Source organism: Loxodonta africana, chromosome 14 (genome assembly GCF_030014295.1).
Source record: "Loxodonta africana isolate mLoxAfr1 chromosome 14, mLoxAfr1.hap2, whole genome shotgun sequence".
NCBI lineage: Eukaryota > Metazoa > Chordata > Mammalia > Proboscidea > Elephantidae > Loxodonta > Loxodonta africana.
Window position 1 is genome coordinate 24555900 of NC_087355.1, and position 15300 is coordinate 24571199.

The 15300-nt window shown below is 38.4% G+C and overlaps 1 protein-coding gene and 1 pseudogene across 4 annotated transcripts in view; one reads left to right on the plus strand and one right to left on the minus strand.

Moving 5' to 3' along the window:
- Positions 1–15300, minus strand: part of UBE2W (ubiquitin conjugating enzyme E2 W) — a 76469-nt gene that overhangs the window by 55113 nt on the left and 6056 nt on the right. The gene's annotated exons all lie outside the window — the stretch shown is intronic.
- Positions 1560–5513, plus strand: LOC135227615 (large ribosomal subunit protein mL51-like; annotated as a pseudogene).

Consider the following 15300-nt stretch of genomic DNA (forward strand, 5'->3'; position numbering starts at 1 on the left):
ACCTGTAAGTACTGTGCTTCTCTAAAAAATCACCTATATGAGACTTAATGGTCAATGATTACTTTAAAACAAAGATGACTATGTAACGGGGCAGGGAAACTAGATTAATGGAAGCACAACAACCAGAGTGGAAACAACGTGAATGCTCACACATTGTGAAAAATATAACCAATGTCACAGAATAATCTGTGTAGAAATTGTTGAATGGGAACCTAAACCTTCACCAAAAACACAATAAAATACTAAAACAACAACAAAAAGGTATCTGAACTGAAAAGGAAGAAGCAAAACTACCTCCTCAAAAGATGTGATCCTATATATAGAAAATCCCAAGAATCCAAAAGAACTAATAAATGAACTCAGCAAGTAGTACGGTATAAGATCAACACACAAAAACAAGTTTCTATACACCATTAATGGCGCCCTGGTGTCACAGTAATTAAGAGCTCGGCTGCTAATTCCAAGACCTGCAGTTCAAAATCACTAGCCCACTCCTTGGGAACCCTGGGTTACTAAGACAATGGTACATACATCATTAATAAACAAGCTGAAAAGGAAATAAAACAACTTTATTTACAATAGCATCTAAAAGAATACAATATCTAGGTATAAATTTAACCAGGGGGTGAAAGACTTGTATACTGAGAACTATAAAATACTTCTAAAAGAAATTTAAGAAGACCTAAATAAATGGAAAGACATCCTATGCTCATAGATCGGAAGACTTAATATTGGTAAGATGTCCATACTACTCAAAGCGACCTACAGATTCAACATAATCCCTACCAAAATTCCAACAGCCTTTTTTGCAGAAATGGAAACACCAACTCTCAAATCCCTGTGGAATTGCAAGGAGCTCCAAACAGCCACGACAATCTTAAATATGAAGAACAAAGTAAGAGGATGCACACTTCCTGATTTCAAAACATACTACAAAGTTACAGGAATCAAAATAGTGTGGTACTAGTTTAACGACAGAAACATAGACCCATGGAATAGAATTGAGAACCCAGAAATGAACCTAAACATCTATAGCCAAGCGATTTTTGAAAAGGATGCCAAACCCATCCAAGGGGGAAAGAATATCTATTCAACAAATGTACCATTATTCACAATAGGCAAAAGGTGGAAATAACCTAAATGCCCATCAAGAGACGAATGGATAAACAAAATATGGTATATACATGAAGCCCTGGTAACGTAGTGGTTAAGGGCTTGGCTACTAACCAAAACGTTGATGGTTTGAATCCATGAGCCTCTCCTTCAAACCCTATGGGTCAGATGTACTCTGTCCTATAGGGTTCCTATGAGTTGGAATCGACTCCACGGCAATGGATTTGGGTTTTTTTGTTTGTTTATACATACAATGCAATAGTATTCAGTCATAAAGAGAAATGAAGTTCTGATACATGCTATGACATGGATGAACCCTGAAAACATTATGCTTAATTAAACGAGTCAGAGACAAAACAATATATTGTATGATCTCACTTATATGAAATAACTAGAACAGGCAAATCCATAGATGCAAAAGTTTATTATTCGTTACCAGGGTTTAGGGGAAGGGGAAAGGGAGTTATTGCTTAATGGGTACTGAGTTTCCTGTTTTGAATAATGAAAAACTCTTGGCAGTAGATAGCGGTGATGGTTGCAAAACAAGATGCATGTATTTGTCACTGAATTGTACACTTTAAAATGGTTAAAATGGCAAATTTGTTATCCAGATTTTATCACAATAAAAAAAATAAATATATTTTTAAATGATTCTTATCTCATCATTAATGCATGTACCTATTCCAACCTATCTAGGAGCTGCCTGAAGGACTGAAACAAAGTACTCCTCTTAGTTTGGCCTGTCTCAAGTGCACACAGGGCATAGGAGCAGTGGGCAATACCTAAAGCCTACAATCATCTGAGTCTAAGGATTGAGGCATACAATAAAGACTGGAAGAGAAGCAGGGAGAGAGAGTTTCTTTCCAAAATCACTGCTATCAAAAGCAACAGGAATTGAAAGAGCCACAGGGATGCCTAGGGCAAGATGCATGACCAGAAATTACCTGAGAAGACCCTATACTTTCACCTAGGCTGATCCCTAGGCTCAGTGCAAGCCGGCTAAGTGTTGAAGGCAGACGCCCTCACAGAGCCACAGATTGGGAGAGGTTTTCTAACCCGCTCTTGGCTTTCAAAGAAATCTAAGTCAAAACACTAGCTGAACACAAAGAGACAGAAAACAGAGATTACAGTGTCCACACATGTCCAGGAATGCAGTCTTCCAATAATTCCACTCCTAGGTATATACCCAAAAGAACCGAAAGCAGGAATGCAAACAGAAACTTATATACCGATATTTGCTGAAGCACTACTCACAACAGCCAAAAGGTGGAAATCTAAATGTTCATCAACAGATGAATGGATAAACAAAATGTGACACATACATACAACGGAATATTACTCAGCCATGAAGAGAAGTCCTGATACATGCTGCAGTATGGATATGTCTTGAACACATTATGCTGAGTGAGGTCAAGAAAGGACAAATAGAGAGCTCCCTGGGAAAGTCCCAAGATGGCTGCCTCCACCCTAGTGCCAGTGTGAAGCCAGTAGTGAAAGTTCTCGAGGTTATCTCCCTGAAGGGATACGTCTGGTACTCACGTTTAGAATCGTGCGTGGGTTGCTGCAGAACAGACAAGAGCAGAGGGGCAGGCAGGGGCCCGTGGGGCTGGGTGTCCCTGGCCTGCAGAACCTTTTCTCTGGGCATTCCTGGACTGCCCCATGTAAGGCTTACCCTCCCACCCCCTGAAGTTGTTAAATCATTGGAACAAGAAGAGAGCTGTGTTTGAGCTGTATGGCAACACTGGGATCCTGGATAACTCTGAAAGGCACCCCAAAGAACTGATCAAGGACCCCAAATGGCTTCGGGGTTGGAATGGGAATGAACTACAGCATTGTATCAGAAAAGAAGAAAATAGCTAGGAATCGCATGTTCCTGGATGACCTGCAAAAACTTAACAAACGCATAAACTGTCTTTACAAACACTTTATTCAACATAGACAGTACCGGTAGAGGCGAAGACTGTGAATTGTGGAAGTGGTACATCTATCATCCTGAATAAGGGGAACAGTGTCTTTCCTTATGAGGAAAAAGGGCTTTGTATGTTTTCTGTAATAAAATGGGGTTTCTTTGGAATCTGCTAGCCATACACTTTAGTTTCTTTTAGATGTTGCTTCTACTTATTCACTTAAAATATGAAATCTGATGTATCCCTAAGTCTTATGGTCTTGCGTTTGGACTTCATTACTTGCCCTTTGCAGACTAGCCATGCCTACATATTTAAAAAAGTTTTCACCCCACTAACTCAGAACTGAAGCCACTCCTGAAGTCCACCTTTCAGCCAAAGATTAGACAGGCTTATAAAACAAATAGTAACACACATGAGGAATGTGCTTCTTAGTTCAAGAATACGAGACCAAATGAGCAACACCTGCCCAAAACAAAGACAACAAAGCAGGAAGGGACAGGAAAACTGGACGAATGGACACAAAGAACCCAGGATGGAAAGGGAAAAGGGAGAGAGTGCTGACACACTGCGGGGATTGCAACCAATGTCACACAAACAACTTGTTTATAATCTGATTGCAAACTAATTTGCGCTGTAAACTTTCACCTAAAACACAATTAAAAAAAAAAAAAAGGGACGAGTATTGTATAACCCCGCTTACACAGTTACGTGAGATACCTAGAATAAGGAAGTGTACAGAGACCAAGAAGGAGCCCTGGTGGTGCAAATGGTTAAGCGCTCAGCTGCTAACAGAAAGGTTCAATCCCACCACACTCCCAGCGAAAGAAAGATGTGACAGTCTGCTCCTGTAAAGATTACAGCCTAGAAAACCCTATGGGGCAGTTCTACTCTGTCCTATATGGTCACTAAGAGTCAGAATCAACTTGATGGCAATGAGTTTGGAGTTTTTTGGGGGAGGTTTATAGAGACCAAAGTGATGACCAGGGGTGAACAAAAGGGAGAGGGAACAGAAGACACAATGCTTAGGACACAATGAGTTTCGGTTAAGCGTTAAGGAAATATTTGGAAATGGTTAAGGGTGATAGCTGACCAACATGATGAACATAATTCATGTCAATGAATTTGTACAAGTGAAGACTTGAAATGGCAGATGTTTTGCCACGTTTACCATATTTAGTGGGTTTTTTAACCATAATTAAAAAAAAAAAAGGCAAAACAGCAGACCCTTGGGAATGGGAAAAATTCACTTCCAGAGTTACCACATTATAATTCAAATGTCCTGATGTCAACAAAAAAAAATCACAAGACATAAAAGAAACAGGAACTGTGCTGACGCATTGCAGGGACTGCAACCAATGTCTTGAAACGGTTTGTGCATAAATTTGTGAATGAGAAACTAATTTGCTCTGTAAACTTTCATCTAACGCACACACCCACCCCAAAGAATCTAATAGCCAAAATATCTATAAAACTTCAACAGCTTAACAACAAGAAGACAATCCAATCATAAAATGGGCAAAGGACTTGAATAGACACTTCACCAAAAAGGCATTCAAATGGCCACCAAACACATGAAAAGATGCTCAGTGTCATTAGCCACAACAGATACCATTTCTCTCCCACTAGGATGACTAAAATTAAAAAAAAAAAAAAAACAATAAATAACAACAAATGTTGGCAAGGATGTGGACAAATCGGAACACTTATCCATTGCTGGTGGGAATGCAAAATGGTATAGTTGTGGAAAACAGTGTGGTGGTTCCTCAAAAAAGGAACTACCATATAAAAAAAAAAAATATATATGACCCAGCAATTCCACTCCTAGGTATATACCCAAAACACCTGAAAGCAGAGACTCAAAAAGAGACTTGTACACCATTGTTCATTGCAGCACTATTCAGGATAGCCAAAAGGTGGAAACAATCTAAAAGCCCATCAGCAGACAATGGATAAACAAATGTGGTCATATACAATGGAATCTACTCAACCAGTAGGAGAAATGAAATCTTGATACGTGCTACCATATGGATGGAGCTTGAAGACATTGTGCTGAGCAAAAAAAACAATCACAAAAGGTCAAATATTGTATGACCTCACTTATACAAAAAGACAAGAAAGGCAAATGTATAGATATCAAAGTTATTAGTGGTTACAAAGTTTGAAATGATACAAAATATCTTCTCTGACTACAGTGGAATGAAACTAGAAATCCATACCAAGAGAAAAACTAAAAACCACCAATAGGAAATTAAGCAACAAACCATTAAACAACCAACGGGTCAAGAGCAAATCACGAGGGATATTAGAAAATACTTAGAAATGAATGAAAATGAAATCCCAACATACCGAAACATGGGCTACAACAAAGGCAGTGCTCAAAGGGAAATTTATAGTTGTAAATACCAACGTTACAAAAGAAGATCTCAAATTAATAACCTAACTTTACACCTTGAGAAACTAGGGGAAAAAAAAAAAGAACAAACTAAACCCAACGCTACCAGAAAAAAGGAAATAAAGATCAGAATGAAGGTAAACGAAGGTAGAAAATAGGAAAATGGAGAACCAACAAAGCCAAAAGATCAGTAAAATCAATAAGCCTTTAGCCAGACCAGTAAGGCAAAAAAGAGAGAACTCAAATAACTACAACTAGAAATTAAAGTGAGGACATTGCTACCAACTATACAGAAACACAAAGAATTATAAGAAAAACTGTACTCCAACAAATCAGATAACCTAGATGAAGTGAACAAACTCCTAGAAGCACAAAAGTTTCCTAAATTGCCTCAAGAACAGAAAATCTCAAGAAAATGATAACAAGTGAGGAGACTGAATCAGTAGTCAAAAAAATTTCCAGCAAAGAAAAGGTCAAAGAAGAATTAACACCAATCCTGCCCAAACTCTTCCAAAAAAAACAGAAGAGGGGGGAACACTTCCTAACTTATTCGGTGAAGCTAGCATTACCCTAATACTAAAGCAAGATAAAAACACAAGAAAACAAACAAATATTCTTTATGAATAAAAAAAATGCAAAAATCCTCAACACAATACTAGCCAACGCAATACTAGCCAAGTCAAATCCAAAAGTGCATTAAAAGAATCGTACACCATGACCAAGTGGATGAATCCCAAAAGCAGTAGGAAAAACCAATCAGTGTAATAAATATTAATAAAAGGAACAAAAAGAACCACATATTCATCTCAATTAATGCAGAAAAAGCATATGACAAAACCCACCGCCCTTAGGAATGGAAGGGAAATTCCTCAACATAATAAAAGGCGTTTAGGAAAAACCCACAACTAATATCGCACTCAAAGTGGAAAAATGAAAGCTTTCCCTCTAAGATCAGGAACAAGAAAAGGACTCCCACTTTTATCACTGCTATTCAACACTGTACTGGAAGTTCCAGCCAGAGCAGTTAGGCAAGATGAAGAAATAAAAGACATCCAAATCTGAAAGGAAGAAGGAAAACTATCTATTCATCGATGACAAAATCATATATACAGAAAATCTCAAAGAATGCACAGAAAAGCTACTATAGCTAATAACTGAATTCAGCAAAGTTTCAGGATATAAGAGCAACACACAAAAATTAGCTGTGTTTCTACATACCAGCAATGAACAATCGAAGAAGGAAATTAAGAAAACAATTTCATTTATAGTAGCATCTAAAAGGATCAAATACCTAGGAGTAAATTTAACCAAGGAGATGACTTGTACACTGAAGATAAAACATCACTGAGAAAAAATCAAAGACCTAAATAAATGGAAAGACATCTGCGTTCATGGATTGCAAGACAATAATACTAAGATATCAAATACTACCTACAGTGATCTACAGATTCAATGCAATTCCTATCCAATCCCAAAAGCCTCTTTTTTGCAGAAATGGAAAAGCCAATCCTCAAATTTCTATGGAACTGCAAGGGGCTCTGAACAGCCAAAACAATCTTGAAAAAGAACAAAGTAGGACTCACATGTCCCAGTTTCAAAACCTATAAAGCTTCAGTTATCAAAACTGTGTGGTACTGGTATAAGGACATGTATACAGAATGACGGAACAGAACTGAGAATTCAGATATAAACCCATACATCTATTGCCAATTTATTTTCAACAATGATGCCAAGTTCATTTCATGGGGAAAGAACAGTCTCTTCAACAAATGGTGCTGGGATAACTGGATCTCCATGTGTAAAAGAATGAATTTGGACCCATACCCATACAAAAGTTAACTGGATGGACCCCTGAAACTATTGCCCTGAGATAATCCTTAAACCTTAAATTGAAAATATCCCCTGAGGTCTTCTTAAAACCAAAAAGTAGTTTAGTAAAAAATGTCTGCCTTGAGCACTGTCTTAGTTATCCAGCACTGCTGTAACAGATACACCACAATGGGGAGCTTTAACAAACAAATTTATTTTCTCACAGTTTAGGAGGGTAGAAGTTCAAATCCAGGGTACTGGCTCTAGGAAATGGCTTTCTGTGTTGGCTCTGGGGGAAGGTCCTTGCTTCTTTGAGATTCTACTCCTGGGCCATCTTCATGTGGCTTGGCATCTCTTTTCCCCTATCTCTGCTTGCTAGCTTGCTTTTAATTTCTTTTATATCTCTAAAGAGATTAACTCAAAATACTAATCCTGTCTCATTAACATAATGACGAACCCATTCCCTTATGGGCATAGAGGTTAAGATTTACAACATATTTTTGAGGGACACAATTCAATCTACAATAAGCCTTATGTTCTTTTAAGAACTATCTATACGGGATCAAACTGACAACAGCAACTCAAAAGATTAGGTAAGAGCCTTAGGGGGCAGTGAGTTTATGTTAGTTAACAGGGGAGGAGCAATTCAGAAAAGGAAGGTGAGAATGGCTGCACAACTCAAAGAATGTAATCAATGTCACTGAATTGTACATGTAGAAACTGTTGAACTGGTGTACATTCTGCTGTGTATATTCTCAACAATAACATTTACAAAAAAAACAACAACATAGATAAACTGGACTTTATTAAAATTAACATTTTTTTGTGCATTAACGGGCTTTTTCAAAAAAGTGAAGAGATGAACTAGAGAACAGGAGAAAACATCTGCTAACAATATAGCTGATAAAGGTTTATTATCCAGAATATATATAAAAAACTCCTACAAGTCAACATCAAAAAGACAATTCAACTAAAAAATGGATGAAGGACTTGAATAAGTATTTTTCCAAAGATATACAAATGGCCAATAAGCACATGAAAAGCTGCTCCATCTCATTGGGGAAATGCAAATCAAAGCCAAAATGAGATGCTGCTTCACACCCACTTGCGTGGCTATTAGGAGAAAAACAGAAAATAAGTGTTGGTAAGGATAGGGACAAACTGGAAACGTCACCCGTTGCTGGGTGGATTGTAAAGTGGTACAGTGGCAAGGGAAAACAAAACAGGCAATTCCTGAAAAAGCTCATCACAGAATTACCGTACCACCCAGCAATTCTACTCCTGGTTATACATCTAAAAGACACGAAAACAGGGATTCAAATAGATACTCGGACTCCAGTGCTCACTACAGCATTTCTCACATTAGCCAAAAGGGGGAAAGAACCCAGTGTACCACAACAGATCAACGGATAAACGAAATGTAGTATACACATACAATGGAGCATTACTTAGCCATAAAAAGAAACCAAGTTCTGATACATGCTATGGCACAGATGAATCTTGAAAACCTTACACTAAGTGAAAAACAGACCTACTCCTCACTTATCTACTATCTCATTACCCAACATTTCGCATTTACTCCTAAAATTCCTTAAAAAAAAAAAAAAAAAGCCAGATCTACTGGGCCAATAGAAACTAGAGAAAGCCCCAAGACTACTGCCCCAAGATACCCTTTGACCTTAGAACTGAAACTATTTCTGGAGGTCACCTTTCAGCCAAATAACAGATGGGCTTATAAAATAAACCATATCACCTGTGAGTGATGTGCCCCATTAAAAAATCAACTACACCCACTCCTCACTTATTGACTATCTTGTTATCCAACATTTTACGTTTACAACAGTAAAAAATGTACTATGCAACTATTTTGCACATTAATGATGTACATCTGATCGTAATAAACGCCAAGGTGCAATGCAACTGTAACACTGGCTGTGATGGTTAAGATTATGTGTGAACTTGGCTGGGCCATGATTCTCAATGGTTTGGCAGTTATGTAACAATATAATTTGGCAGTTATGTAATAATGTAGTCGCCTTCAATTTTGTGATCTAATATGGACGTCTTCCACGTTCACATAACGCCAATTTTCACCTAACGACCTGGTCTTTGGAACCTAACCACGTGGTAAGTTAGGTGCAGACGTAAGTCAGACACAAAAGGATAAACAGTGTATGATCCAGCTTTCATGAAATATCCACAACAGGCATACGCATAGGGACAAAAATTTATTACTTGTTCCCAGGGGCTGGGTGGAGGGTAAAATGGAGTTACTGTTTAAGTAGTATTGAGTTTCTGTTTGGGGTGATGAAAACCTTTGGAAAACAGACAGTGGTGATGGTAGTACAACACGGTAAATGTAATTAATGTCACTGAATTATACACTTTAAAATGGCAAAGCTTTTGTTATACATATATTTTACCACAATAAAACTGAAAAAGAAACTAACAAGTGCCAGCAAGGATGTGGACAAATTGGAAACTTCATATATTAGTGGTGGGAATTTAAAGTGATACAGCCACTATAGAAAAGTCTGTCAGTTCCTCAAAAAGTTAAACATAAGAGTTATCATTTGACTCAGCAATTCCACTCCTAGGTACATAATCCAAAAACCAAACCCAATGCCATTGAGTTCTGATTCATAATAACCCTGTAAGGACAGAGTAGGACTGCTCTGTAGCCCCGTAGCATTTCCAAGGCTACACATCTTTACAGAAGCAGACTGCCACATCTTTGTCCTGCAAAGCAGCTGGCAGATTTGAATTGCTGACTTTTCAGTTAGTAGCCAAGCACTTTAACCAATGCGCCACCAAGGCTTCTTCTAGGTATATACCCAAGAGAAATTAAATCACATGTCCACATAAAAACATACAGAATCAACTCAACAACAACAGGTTTGGGTTTTTTAAAGCCATAACAAAGACGGCCCCGGTGGTGCAGTACCACCACTCACTAGCAATAGATTTTTTGGTACGGGAGGTCATAACAGGCTGCCTTGGTTGTAGCCAAGTTAACCACAAGTTTGGCAGTTCACACGCACCCAGCAGCTCTGCAGGACAAAGACCTGGAAATCTGCTCCCATAAAGATTAAAAAAGATTACAGCCTAGAAAAACCCTCTGAGGCAGTTCTACTCTATCTAATGGGGTTGTTATGAGTTGAATTTGACTTGACAGCACCTAACAACAACAACAGGCAATAACGAGAAGTTCCTGGATGGTGCAAAAGTGCCAGACTACTGACAGATATGTTTAATGTTTGAATCCACCCAGAGGCACCTTGGAAGAAAGGCCTGGTGATCTGTCCCCCAAAGGTCACAACCATGAAAATCATATAAAGTGCAGTTCTACTCTGCAACACATGGAGTCAACATCAAGTGGTACTGGTAGGCCATAACAAGAATTTTGGACTGTCTTCTAAGTAGAGAAAAAAGTGACTTTGCTTTGATTTTTGTTTTAAAAGAATCTAGCTAATGGGAAAGACAGTAAGGGGAGAAGGGCAGAAATGGAAAACCAGTTATGAAGCTGTCGATGTAATCCAGGGAGGAATGATAATGACTTGCATTAGAGTATTAATTCAGAAGAGGGAACACACAGTTGGATTCTGGATACATTTTGAAGCTAGACCTAAGAAAATTCACAGATAGTTTGACTGTGGTTTTTGTTCTGAGCAAACAGAAGAATGAAATTACCATGTACTACAAAAAGATTACAGAAGTAACAAGTTTGGGGAAGATGAATCAAAAATCCAGTTTTATATATGTTCACCTCTCTGCTAAACTAAATCTGCCTTTGTCTTAACCACTATAATTCACACTAAATTTCGTGCAGCATAACATTTGTGAAACAAGACCTGAAACTAGGTCTTCTGATTACATATCCTGTCCTTTTTTTTCCCAATGAAGTTTATGAGGGCAAGTGCATGAGATATAGTTTTTCTCAGAACAAAACAACTCAAAGGCATGTACTACTTATGGTGATCCCAAGATTACATCCACAAATAAAGGCTAGCAAATTGGGAAAAATACAATTCAAAACAACTGACAAACATGAACAAGTATTTTGCAGACAATATTTGTAATGAAGCAGACTGTAAAAAGATTATCTTTGAACAGTAAAAATTTGCCACTATAATTTTACTCAGTACACAGGTCTATGCATAAAGAATGTCTTCTTAAAAATTGATCCATAACCAGACAAGGATACCCTTTATCACCACTCTTATTCAACACTGTGCTGGAAGTCCTAGCCAGAGCAATTAGGCTAGATAAAGAAATAAAGGGCATCCACAATGGCAAGGAAGAAGCAAAAGCATCTCTGTTTGCAGATGACATGATCTTATACACAGAAAACCCTAAGGAGTCCTCCAAAAAACTACTGAAACTAATAGAAGAGTTCAGCAGAGTTATCGGGTTACAAGATAAACATAAAAAAATCAGTTGGATTCCTCTACACCAACAAAAAGAACATCCAAGAGGAAATCACCAAATCAATGCCATTTACAGCAGCCCCCAAGAAGATAAAATACTTAGGAATAAATCTTACCAGAGATGTAAATGACTTATACAAAGAAAACTACAGTACACTTTTGCAAGAAACCAAAAGAGACTTACGTAAGTGGAAAAACATACCTTGCTCATGGATAGGAAGACTTAACATTACAAAAATGTCTATTCTACCAAAAGCGATCTATACATTTAATGCAATTGCGATCCAAATCCCAAGGACATTCTTTAAGGAGATGGAGAAACAAATCACTAACTTCATATGGAAGGGAAAGAGGCCCCGGATAAATAAAGGCATTACTGAAAAAGAAGAACAAAGTGGGAGGCCTTACTTTACCTGCTCTTAGGACCTATTGTACCGCCACAGTAGTCAAAACAGCCTGGTACTGGTACAACAACAGATACATGGGCCAATGGAACAGAATTGAGAATCCAGACATAAATCCATCCACATATGAGCAGCTGATATTTGACAAAGGCCCCAAAACAGTTAAATGGGGAAGGCAGTCTTTTTAACAAATGGTGCTGGCATAACTGGATATCCATCTGCCAATAAATGAAACAAGACCCATACTTCACTCCATGCACAAAAACTAACTCAAAATGGATCAAAGACCTAAATATAAAATCTAAAACGATAAAGATCATGGAAGAAAAAATAGGGACAATGTTAGGAGCCCTAATACATGGCATAGACAGTATACAAAACATTATAAAGAATGCAGAAGAAAAACTAGATAACTCCTAAAAATCAAACACCTATGCTCATCCAAAGACTTCACCAAAAGAGTAAAAAGATTACCTACAGACTTGGAAAAAGTTTTTAGCTATGACAGTTCTGATTAGCACCTGATCTCTAAAATCTACATGATACTGCAAAAACTCAACTGCAAAAAGACAAATAACCCAATTAAAAACACAGGCAAAAGATATGAATAGACACTTGACTAAAGAAGACATTCAGGTAGCTAACAGATATATGAGAAAGTGTTCATGATCATTAGCCATTAGAGAAATGCAGATCAAAACTACAATGAGATTTCATCTCACTCCAACAAGGCTGGCATTAATCCAAAAAACACAAAATAATAAATGTTGGGGAGGCTGTGGAGAGACTGGAACACTTCTACACTGCTGGTGGGAATGTAAAATGGTACAACCACTTTGGAAACCCATTTGGCACTTCCTTAAAAAGCTAGAAATAGAACTACCATACAATCCAGCAATCCCACTCCTTGGAATATATCCTAGAGAAATAAGAGCCTTTACACGAACAGATATATGCACACCCATGTTTACTGCAGCACTGTTTACAACAGCAAAAGATGAAAGCAACCAAGGTGCCCATCAGTGGATGAATGGATAAATAAATTATGGTATATTCACACAATGGAATACTACATATCGATATAGAACAGTGAGGAATCTGTGAAACATTTCATAACATGGAGGAATCTGGAAGGCATTATGCTGAGTGAAATTAGTCAGCTGCAAAAGGACAAATATTGTATAAGACCACTATTATAAGAACTTGAGAAATAGTTTAAACTGAGAAGAAAACATTATTTTGTGGTTACAAGAGGGGGAGAGAGGGAGGGTGGGAGACGGACATCCACTAATTAGATGGTAGCTAAGAACTACTTTAGGTGAAGGGAAAGACAGCACGCAATACAGGGGATGTCAGCACAATTGGACTAAACCAAAAGCAGTTTCCTGAATAAACTGAATGCTTCCAAGGCCAGCATAGCAGAGGCAGGGGTCTGGGGACCATGGTTTCAGAGGACATCTAAGTCAATTGGCATAATACAATCTATTAAGAAGACATCTGCATCCCATTTTGAAGAGTGGCGTCTGGGGTCTTAAATGCTAGCAAGCAGCCATCTAAGATGCATCAATTGGTCTCAACCTACCTGGATTAAAGGAGAATGAAGAATATCAAGGACACAAGGCGATTACGAGCCCAAGAGACAGAAAGGGCCACATGAACCAGGGACTACATCATCCTGAGACCAGAAGAACTAGATGGTGCCTGGCTACAACTGATGACTGCCCTGACAGGGAACACAATAGAGAACCCCTGAGGGAGGAGGAGAGCAGTGGGATGCAGACCCCAAATTCTCATAAGACCAGAATTAATGGTCAGACTGAGACTAGAAGGACCCCAGTGGTCATGGCCCCCAGACCTTCTGTTGGCCCAGGACAGGAACCAATCCTGAAGCCAGTGGTCATGGCCCCCAGACCTTCTGTTGGCCCAGGACAGGAACCAATCCTGAAGCCAGCTCTTCAGACATGGATTGGACTGGACAATGGGTTGGAGAAGGATGTTGGTGAGGAGTGAGCTTCTTGGATCAGGTGGACACTTGAGACTATGTTGGCATTTCCTGCCTTGAGGGGAGATGAGAGGGTGGAGGGGGTTAGAAGCTGGCAAAATAGACACGAAAAGAGAGTGGAGGGAGAGAGCGGGCTGTCTCATTAGGGGGAGAGTAATTGGGAGTGTGTAGCAAGGTGTATATGGGTTTTTGTGTGAGAGACTGACTTGATTTGTAAACTTTCACTTAAAGCACAATAAAAATTATTTTTAAAAAAATGATCCAAAGTAACTTTCTATTATAAACCGTAAGAAATATTTTTCTGATTTTCTTAGCTACAGAATACTTCAGTAAATGCTCAATTCTTGACTGAAAAGTTAAATAACTATCCCAGTGATTTGTTCACAATGTCAAAATTGTTAATGTGTTCATTACCTATAACCCCACAGCATCCGTAGTTTTCAGAGCCTAGTTTCTAATCTTAGCTTCACTACTCAGTCACTATATAATTTTAGGTAAGTCACTCTGTGTCTTTTTCCATTAGAATGATATGTCATTTGACTTTCCATTTACAAGTCCGGAATAAGAATCCAGAAAGAAAGAATATAAAAATACTTTGGAAAACATTAGTTACAGCAAACACATAAATCGAGAAAATAAGTCGACTTTTGGGGGACATACATGTAATAGAAATGTTAATTTTAAATTGTTCCATTATAGGTAATCATTTGCTTGCTGTTGTTGTTAGGTGCTGTCGAGTCGGTTCTGACTCATAGCGACCCTATGCACAACAGAACGAAACACTGCCCAGTCCTGAGGCATCTTTACAGTCGTTGTTATGCTTGAGCTCATTGTTGCAGCCACTGTGTCAATCCACCTCGTTAAGGGTCTTCCTCTTTTCCACTGACCCTGTACTCTGCCAAGCATGATGTCCTTCTCCAGGGACTGATCCCTCCTGAGAACATGTCCAAAGTATGTAAGACGTAGCCTTGCCGTCCTTGCTTCTAAGGAGCATTCTGGTTGTACTTCTTCCAAAACAGATTTGTTCATTCTTTTGGAGTCCATAGTATACTCAATATTCTTCACCAACACCACAATTCAAAGCTGTCAATTCTTCTTCGGTCTTCCTTATTCATTGTTCAGCTTTCACATGCATATGATGCAATTGAAAATACGGCTTGGGTCAGGCACACCTTAGTCTTCAAGGTGATATCTTCGCTCTTCAACACTTTAAAGAGGTCCTTTGCAGCAGATTTACCCAATGCAA